The sequence below is a fragment of the Carassius auratus genome, unplaced genomic scaffold (assembly GCF_003368295.1).
Source record: "Carassius auratus strain Wakin unplaced genomic scaffold, ASM336829v1 scaf_tig00215431, whole genome shotgun sequence".
In the NCBI taxonomy this organism is placed as follows: domain Eukaryota; kingdom Metazoa; phylum Chordata; class Actinopteri; order Cypriniformes; family Cyprinidae; genus Carassius; species Carassius auratus.
This window is the reverse complement of record NW_020528086.1, coordinates 3,352-13,424: the sequence shown is the minus strand read 5'-3', so window position 1 is coordinate 13,424 and position 10,073 is coordinate 3,352. Positions and strand designations below refer to the sequence as shown.

Below are 10,073 nucleotides of genomic sequence, written 5' to 3'. Positions count from 1 at the left end.
TTGCATAATCAAATGTAAAATACTTAACACGCACACACACACACACACACACACACACACATACATACATATATATCCTTTTTAAAGCTGTTATTCAAGAGCAGTGAGTTATTTCTCTTTGTCTTTTGTTCACATTAATGACACAGACCGACAGTAGGTATAAGGTTTCTGTCTGGCACTTTAAGGGATTTTTTTCTCAATTGATTACAAATTGAAAAAATATATCTCACATAAATGCTGTAAATATACAGAGACATAGAGCATCAGCTGGTATTATTAAATGTTAAAAAATAATTAAATAGAATGCAATTTTCATTATAATAAAAAATATTTAATGACAAGTGAAAATATAATAAATATGTACTATAGTGCACATATTTACCAAAATACTCCTTTCTTATGGCTATTTTTCTCAACTAACCTGCTATGGTCCTTAAATTGCTTTCTTGAGGTAAATGTAACGTTCTGTGATAACTGTTCTCCTGCTGTTTTGACTGATGACTGATTGATCGATATTATTTATGAGGTGTATATACATTTCGTTAAGTTGTACTGTATCTTTAAACAGAAAGTAACAGATGATCAGTTTACTTGAACTGAGGCGCTAAAGCGATCTGTCACGTCCAGGGCCTTGCAGAGACCTTTGGAGGGGCAGGTGCTCAAAGTATAGGTGCTTGCCGGCAGCCATATCACCCTGGAGCCCAAGACCGGTTTCCCACTGAAGCTAAGCAGGGCTGAGCCTGGTCAGTGCCTGGATGGGAGACCTCCTGAGAAAACTAGGTTGCTGTTGGACGAGGTGCTAGTGAGGCCAGCAGGGGGTGCTCACCCTGTGGTCTGTGTGGGTCCTAGCGCCCCAGTGTAGTGATGGGGACACTATACTGTCAACAAGCACCGTCCTTCGGATGAGACGTTAAAACCGAGGTCCTGACTCTCTGTGGTCATTAAAAAACCCAGGATGTCTTTCGTAAAGAGTAGAGGTGTGACCTCGGCATCCTGGCTAAATTCGCCCATTGGCCTCTGACCATCATGGCCTCCTAACAATCCCTATATCTGCTGATTGGCTTCATCACTCTGTCTCTTCTCCACCAGTAAGCTGGTGTGTGGTGGGCGTTCTGGCGCACTATGGCTGCCGTCGCATCATCCAGGTGGATGCTGCACACTGGTGGTGGATGAGGAGATACCCCCTGACTATGTAAGCGCTTTGAGTGTCTAGAAAAGCGCTATATAAATGTAAAGAATTATTATTATTATTATTATTATTATAAAAGGGGCACATGGAACAAGGCTTTAAATAGCGCGGTTCAAAATAGCAATACAGCAATATATTGTGATGCATTCCTTGCCGATTTGCATATTGATATGGATGATTATGTATTGATACGGCAGCAAATGCTGTGATGCAGTTTTGAAAAAGAAAAAGATTAGAAGAGACAATTTTAAGTTTAAAAGTAAAAAAATAAAAATTATTTCCACCGAATAATAGCTCTGGGATTAGAAACTGAAATGTCTTAAATTGTCCCAACCTGATGGCTTTTTCTTCTCTGTTCTACAGAATAATTAAGAAGAGCTGTTATAGTAAAAACTACAGAAAACACTCTACATTTTCCTCTTTCTCACCAGCCTCGGTCTCCTGGCTTGCTTACCTGCTCTTTCTGTCACTTGTGCGTCTACATTTGCCTCTTTTTCTTCCTCTATCTCCATCTCCTCATCTGATCTATTACTTTCCAGTCTCTGTCCATCTAGGAACAAGGCACAATCTACTATTTCATTATCAATCTATTATTTTAACCATCACTACTATTCTTGCACCTAATCAATAAGTCCACCTTAAATATTGATACAAAACAATAAACAACTGAGTCATGCTATGAAAGCACTGTATAACTTATATAGGCTTATGTTTGATTTATTTTTCCTTTTTATTCAAAACAATTCCAAACATGCTTAATATATCAGGAAATATCTCGATTCTCAAACGTGTAAGTAAACGCGTTTTGCACCTTTATAGATTGTTATTTGATCAATAAATGGAAAGGTAGTGTAATCTATTAACTACACATAAAACCCAGACTTTTTACTTAAGTGCCATATCATGCCATAAAATATTTTTAATACGACAGAATTTGTATTTAATGTAAATTTTAATAACAATATTGTAAGTTACTTATTTTAACACTTTCATTTTACAGAGAGTAAAGAACATTTACATTATCAAATAACATTTTCATTCAGTCTAGCCAGAGTTCAGGCACTCTCAAAAACTACCATTACAATTACTAAAGCACTCTACATTATGCACATCAGGAATTTTTTTAGTTTTTCCTCTCTCTCTGAATTCGCTAAATAATTCAGTCAGCGAGCAAGTGAACAAAAACACCGCTGCTGAGTCCCAATTCGCGTACTTATACTACGACCTAAAAGTATGTACTTTTTTTGTGAGGAAAAAGTACATACTTTTGAGTGTGTAGCAAAAGAGTATGCATGTTCTGGGACATACTTCGATGATGTCATGCAACGTGAACGACAACGTGGTTCCCTAGTTACGCACACCACAACTGTTAACGTTTCATTCATTCTTTATGTCCAATAAAATTTTATTTACTATTCCCATCTTTTTTTCTCATCGTTTTTTTCACAATACATTTTACAATGTGTTCTTCTACCAAGTTGAGGAGTGAAGAAGCAGGGCTGCGTCGTCATAGAACCAAACGCAGGTCGTTTGTGAGGCGGCTGGTTCTGACGTTCATGTGCAATGTGTGTAACGAAATAAAATATTACTTTAATTAGGGTTAAACATTTGAATTCTTACACTTAAAGGCTGAGGGCGCATCTCCACTGCTGCACCCGGCTGCCATGTTTACATCACCGCAAAGCATGTTTACATCACAGCTCCTCCCTCCCGTACGCAATGGGTTGTGGGCAATATTAGCACTTAGAGTGTGCATTGATCTGCACTTCGAACTCTAACCGGAAATAGTAGACCATCCGGGTATCTTTGGAATACTCTTTTCAACATACTACGATTTGGGACATACTAATTCTAGTTTCGCATACTATTTAGGACGGATAGTATGCGAATTGGGACTCAGCACGCGTTTCATGATGACTCTTCTGCACGTCTCCGATTGCGAATGCCATTGCATTCGCGCAACAGAACCGTTGATTGGTTATCATGAAGCATTGTACGAACGTCTCTGGCTCAGCGTCAGCCAGCGAACACAGATTTGAATTTAGCAGCTGATGCTGTGCACTGAACGATCTAATCACAACAGTGATCATCAAATATATAAAAAATATTATTATGCTGTTTTTTTTTTTTTTTTTGGTCGTTTGGAAGCTGCATTTAAAATCAACTTGTCTCAGAAATCTTTGAATGTGCATGACGCCTCTGCCCTCGATGCCTGTGAAACGTTTCTCCCTCAAACAGCACGCTAATGTTACTCTACACTACAGGCTACACACCGCAATATAAACAACATATCTGCATGTTCTCACATCACATCGTTCTTGTAAAATAATAATAAGTAAATAAATATCAAAATCACTTCGCTGAGAATGAAACACCACTTACCAGCAGCTTCCACGGTGTTGAAAATATCCTCTGACAATTTAAAAATGCACGTGCGGCGTGACGAATCGTGCCGGTCGGATGAGGAGGTCGTCAGGTCAAAGGTCATCATGTTGGTCATCTTATTGACGGCTAAATTATTATTCAAAATTTTACTAATATTTAGATTGGGCATGATCAGGCATTCACAAAAGGAAACGTTATGACAAAAAAAAAAAATAGAGGAAATTTTGCTTTGACAAAAGGGCACTTTGGGCACCAAAGGGGCAGGTAATAATGTATTTATCTTGACACATTTGGTGCTTGTCGTTTTCTCTCTATCAACTTTTGGCCCCTCCTTAACGCTTAGATATTTTATTATTTAACATATTGAATTTGGTTGCAGTTGTAAAGCGGACGCTTTTCAAGGCTAGAACTTGATTCTGATTGGCCAATGAGCAGTGAACACGTCACGTGTGCTCATCACAGGTTAGACCTGTCAGTCTCGCAGCTCGCATCAGCATCATGCGGCTTCATGAGAGAGACTAATAAGGCCAGAATTGGACTATACAACAATATACTTATGAATTAATTTGCGATTAATAATGATTTAAAAACAAAATACATAACGCACCGGCCCAACCAGACCGCGGCCCACCGGGAATCTCCCGGTAGTCCCGATGGCCAGTACATGCCTGCTTTTACTCAAGTACTTGATTTGTGTACTTCGTCCACCACTGTCCATCTCTGGTGGAGATGAAGTTATTTGGTGTATTGACACTAAAGATATTTGCACCAATGCACCACCCATCTCAGCTGACAACCTCACCATGTCTTCTGTTGCTGCTGCCATTACTATTGATGAGACTCCTACCTTGTCTAGTGGAACATCTGCCATCTCTAGTGGCTCCACCCACAGCTTTTCGATTGGTCCCACTATCAGTGGCACTGGACACACACCATGCTTCTCTGCTAGCAACACCTCTGGGGCGTCCCATAGTCCCACCCAAACCAATGCACCCAGCACAGCCTACACTGTAAAAAAGAATTTGTTGAGTCAACTAAAAATATTTTGTTACCCCGCTGCCTAAAATTTTTTTGTTATCTTGACAAAAAATTTCTTGTTGAAACAACTTCAAATTAGAGTGGAGTTAGTCCAGGTAACACATTTCTTTAAGTTAACTTGACTATTATTTTCTAGTCCAGTCAACTAAATCATGTTTTGTCAACAGGGATTTTTTTTTTTTTTTACTTCGATCAATAATCATAAACAAATGTTACTCCACTGCCTTAAATGTTTAAATAAAGATGACAAAACACTTTTTTAATGTAATTTATTTAATGATAGAGACAACACTTTCATTCACATTTAAATTGAACAAGCAATTTGCTGTCAACACATCAACTGATAATTGATAAACAAAACAAATAATGCAAAATACAAACAAATGTCTAAAGATCTGGACCGACACTTGAAAGTGTGATGTATAATAAATAACATTGGCATGGGATTGAGAAACAAATAGTTGCATTTCAATTCATCAGATCAAAACCACAGAGATTGTTTTTAATTTCATAACTCAATATGAAAATCAGAAGGTTGAACTCTGCATATCAACCCTGCACAAGTTCACATGCACTCCCCCCACCATAATGCAAGTCATGGTCAAAATGAGAAACCAAGATGTATGTATATAATATCACAATTAGTTACAAAAAATGAGTGTACTGTACTTCTGTTTAATAATATATAAATGGAATGAATGCACATGGAAGCACAAAGATCTAAACAGTCAGATTGTAAATTTCATAGCACAACATGACCAGACAGAAGTGTTAACATCAGAAGGTTCTTGAAAGTTTCCAAACTCGTCCCCCATCATAATGCTACATACTGAAAATGTGTACATACTGTTTAAGAAAATGAGAGGTGAAACAACCTCTCATGTAAACAAAATTTGTTTACATGAGAACATGCATATTCCAAGTCATGACATGATAAACTTTTATGTACATACTAGAATTTAGTGAAAGGCACAAAAGAACCTTTCCTTACAAAAAAAAAAAAAAAAAAACACTACTTTTTAAGAAAGAGTGCGGTGGAGCCGATGGACACATCATGAACACTGAAAAGTGAAAGTGACACGACATACATTTGTGCTCTTCATTTAACCCATCCGAAGTGCACACACACACACAGCAGTGAACACACACCGTGAACACACACCCAGAGCAGTGGGCAGCCATTTATGCTGCAGCACCCGGGGAGAAGTTGTGCCTTGCTCAAGGACACCTTATTTGTGGTGTTGAGGGTGGAGAGAGTGCTGGACATTCACTCCCCCACACCTACAGTTCCTGCCGCTGTAGCGAGCACACGGTGGGAGCAGCTGATCTTCACAAGTTTTTGCAGAGCCTCAATGGTGTATTTAATGCGCTGGAGGTAGTGGATGTTCACTGCATACAGACCCATTAGGAGTCTAAATGCCTTGGGGACATGGGAGATGTCAGTGATGACAGGATGTCCAAATGAGACCAATGTTGGTTATTCCTTGGGAAGCACATCACATTGCTGCTCCTCAGTTACAATCAGAATGCCCTCTTCAATTTCTTTCTCAACATCCTTAATGTCACTGGATGGCTGGGAAAAGAAAAAAAATATTACATTACTTAATAAATTTATAAACGAACACACATATGTACATACGAAAGTTGTGTGTTTTGTTAAAAGCACAGCTACCAATTAATGCAAAGTGTAATTCACCTTCAAGCGGAAGATATTTTGAAAAATTTAACCAAAAATGAAAGTCAAAAGTAAATGGTGCTCCTCAACGGTTTCGTTTAGAAACATTCAAAATAACTTCCTGTATTAAACTGGTAAAAGCCTGTACTAAATTCTTTGTTCTGCTGAACACAAAGAGTTTAAAATCCCATGGGAAGATAAGTGTAAAATACACCCCCAGAACCAACTATACTAAAAATGGGGGGAAATTATTTTCTTTACTGGTATTCTACATGATTTCTGAATGACATAAAATGTGACAAACCAATACAACATTCAGGTTTTTTTTCTTAATCTAATTCTAAGTGTCTAATCTGTCACACCATTTATACAATGATCAGAAAATATATTGGTGTAAATAGGTATTCCTTTTAAATAATAGTCTGTTGCACTGCATGTTCAGAGTAAAGCATGACTCTTAAGGGCTGTTTCATAGTCAACGCGGGAAAGCGAGCAAGCAACGCGAGCGACACACTCCCTTTCATAGTCTAAACAGTGAACGCAAGCGTCACGGTTGATGCGTGTATGCAATACACGGCTCACGCAACAGGGGGTAGTAGAGTCGGGTCGCTTGATATTCAGATCACAATGGCAACTGAAGAGGAGTGTATTCTGTTGTATAAATCGTATAAATGTGGATGAATACGTATAAGTTCGCATAATTTTTCCTCTTCGCCCGCCATTGTATTCAATTCATTGTATACCTTCTTCTTTTGTAAACACAATATACTTGAATTAATGTACAATACTTGCAATGTCGCCCCCACCGACAACGCATAGTATTGCGTGAATCGGCGTGTCGCGTATCAAAAACTAGGACCACACATTTGGCTACGCACCGACGTATAATGGCGGCCAAAGCGTAACGATGCGTAGCCTTGGGGACACGTATGCGTACAGATGCGTTGACTATGAAATGGCCCTAAAGGGTTGGTTAACCCATGTATGTTTTACTCACCCTCATGGCATCGTAGGTGTGTATGACTTTCTTCTTTCAGACAAATCCAGTCGGATTATATAAAAAAATATTTATGGCAATAGGTGGGTGTTTTTTTCAACAGTCCAAAAGTAGTCAAATAATGTGCATCAATTCATAATAAAAAGTACCTCACATGGCTCTGAGAGGTGAATAAGTTCCTCCTGTAGCGAATCCATGTTTTTGTAAAAAAAAAAATACATATTTAAAATGTTATTCAAAACATATTTAAACCCTTTTCTCTCACTTTCGTGAGAGCCATTCCGGGTGCATGAAAATAGGACATAGGGGTCATGCATGCACCGGTGATTAGTGACGAACACGGAAGAGCGGAGGAGAGACAACAATACACCAATCACGAAGTAGAATCACAAAATTAGGCTTGCATGTATGATAGTCAGTGGAAGAGAAAAAAAGTGTTTATTTAGTGTATATTTTTCTTACAAAAAGCGCATCGATTTGCGACAGGAAGCCTTTATTCACCCCCCTAAGCCATGTGAGACACATTTTATTGATGGATGGGTGCATTTTATTTGACTATTTTTGGACTGCTGAGAAAAAAAAAACACACCTCTCTGCTGCCATTAAATAACTTAGAAGAGCCAGGAAAATTTTTAATTCAACTCAGATCAGATTCGTCTGAAAGAAGAAAATCATATACACATAGGGTGCCTTGAGAATGAGTAAAACATGGCCTAATTTTAATTTTTTGGTGAAATAATCCTTTAAGCAAAGTTGCTAATGGCCAATATGCTAGCACTGAACATTTTTCAGGATCCAAAACAGTATTCAGCAAAATAATAAAGAATGGCTATGTCCATTAAACAGGGTTTCTGGTGGTTTTATGAAGATAAATTCAACACTTTATAAAGACATTTTAAATACCAATTATAGAAAATTCACAGAATAAAACTGGGGAAAATAATGTCAAATTATGTTCTCTAAAATTTGAAGCTGTTCTCTAATTCAAATATCTACATTTTCGTAAAGGGTTCACCCAAAAAAGAAAAAGAAAGAAAATTGTCATTTACTAAACCTCAAGTTGTTTTAAACCTGAATTAGTTTATTTCTGTTAGTCCCAGTCCCAGATCGTCTAACACCGTACACAACACCACAACATGTTACAACCCCAGATCACCCAGATTTCTTCTTCTTCTATTACCTGGATCACATCACTGCAGACTGATGGTGCTCAGATTGGTCATCCACAAGTGTAATCCCAGCAGTCATGTCCTTGATGAATTCCTGCGCAGAGCCTGTGTGCTTTAATAAAAACAAAGGGATGCATTAAACAGGGCCTTACAATTGTAAAGCACATAGACTCCAATAAATGTGCATTTATAAATAAATAAATTTACTTACAACTTCGTCCAAGCTCTACAATGTGAATGTCATTTCCATTATGTCTGCAAAGCATTTTGATGGATAACTGCAAAAGGACTCGCTGTGGTCCATCCACAGGATTATTGAATTCTGTGCTGAATCTTCAGTCATTCCAAAATATCATAAACATGAAAAATACAAAAACATGTTAAAACACTGTAAAATAATAAACATACATATAAATAAATCTTTACAGAGAAAGACAAATGTATTGACAAGTTTGTATTAAATGCCAAAGACAAACTATACCATCCAGACAATGCTTTTAAATGACACAACACATAATTATAACACAATAAAAGGAAATTTAACACATTTGTGTCGATCGTTATTGTATCTCTATTTATACAAGATATATGCTATTATTACTTTTATTCTAAAATATATAGATTTAAACTTATGCAATTTACTTATGACCGTATATTCACCATAGACTGTATAAAAACAGATATTCACGCAGCATTACACTGCGTTCTAGGTTCTAGTGAGGCACTTGAATGACTAACGTTACTTCAGAAAACTGAAAGAAGAGTTTGTAACGCTACCTCAGAAGAAAAAAATCATCAGAACTAAGCTTATGTCAGCGATATCAAATGTAACGTTAAGTTACGCGCTCCAGAAGAACTCTGAGGGAGGTGCTCATCTATGGTGCTCATTTGTTTCCCTTATAACATGCAGAAAAGACACAGTTCGGGTAGGAATCTTCTTTTTTTCTCCTAATTTTTCATCGATGTATATTCTGACGGATGTCTTACGCTGTCAGGTTTAGAGCAGTTCCTTTTTTTTTTAATTCCCGCCGTTCTTAATCCATACAGTGATCCGCGTTGAGCTCTCGCGCTCTGTTTGCACGGTCTCTAACGCAGCCCTGGGCTCAAATAATACATACAAACTGTATTTTTATCGTTCTCCACATAAGTTCAGCTCCGCTGTCCCGCATGTGAGAATATCTGTTTTAATATTTATAAAGAGAATACTGTGTAACCGCCTGTATTTTGAGGCTTCAGAGTGCCGCGAAACGAACATTTACATACAGTAACTTACACACAGAATATACGACTCTTTAAACCATACTTACTCTTCTGAGACAACAAATGTAATTTTACACATTAAGCCAATAAATACGAATATTTTACTTACCAAAGTTGTATTCTAGTCAAATGTCCAAACTTTGAGGAGAAACTGACTAGAATGGCTAGACCTTCTTCTCTCTTCAACAGCATTCACGAGAATGACGAGATCTCGCGATAAGTGATGTTGTGAACGTGATATTGCTATTGAATTGAGTCAACACATTTTTTTAAGTTATGAGGACAAATGACCTAGTTCAGTCAACTTTCAAACTAGTTGAGACACTGAAAACTTAAAATTTTTAGTTGAATGAACAAATT

The 10,073-nt window shown here is 37.6% G+C and overlaps 1 long non-coding RNA gene across 1 annotated transcript; it reads right to left on the bottom strand.

Annotated features, from left to right (window-relative positions):
* Positions 1-8,506: 8,506 nt before the first annotated feature.
* LOC113094833 (uncharacterized) lies at positions 8,507-9,862 on the bottom strand. Its single transcript, XR_003288176.1, has 3 exons — positions 9,823-9,862; positions 8,665-8,786; positions 8,507-8,565 (listed from the first exon to the last, which is right to left on the bottom strand). It is a non-coding gene; the product is annotated as an uncharacterized LOC113094833 (long non-coding RNA).
* Positions 9,863-10,073: the final 211 nt, after the last annotated feature.